Source organism: Arachis duranensis, chromosome 4, assembly GCF_000817695.3.
Source record: "Arachis duranensis cultivar V14167 chromosome 4, aradu.V14167.gnm2.J7QH, whole genome shotgun sequence".
NCBI classification, from domain to species: domain Eukaryota; kingdom Viridiplantae; phylum Streptophyta; class Magnoliopsida; order Fabales; family Fabaceae; genus Arachis; species Arachis duranensis.
The window spans coordinates 69,542,425-69,542,705 of NC_029775.3; positions in this window are offsets into that span (position 1 = coordinate 69,542,425).

Consider the following 281-nt stretch of genomic DNA (forward strand, 5'->3'; position numbering starts at 1 on the left):
TCATGATCCATAGCATCATGATTGGAGAGGAAGTAGAAGTTCATGAAGTCATCTCCCTTGAATTCTACAAAATAGCCGAAAAGTCCTCCACCATGGCAAGGCTAGCTTTTCCTCATCTTATTTGCCATCTATGTTACTCAGCTGGAGTTATCATAAAAGGAGACATCCCCATCGAGGAGGATAAGCCCATCACTAAGAAGAAGATGGAGCAAACAAGAGAGCCCACTCATGGATCCCAAGAGACGCATGAGGAAGCTCATCACCAAGAAATCCCGGAGATG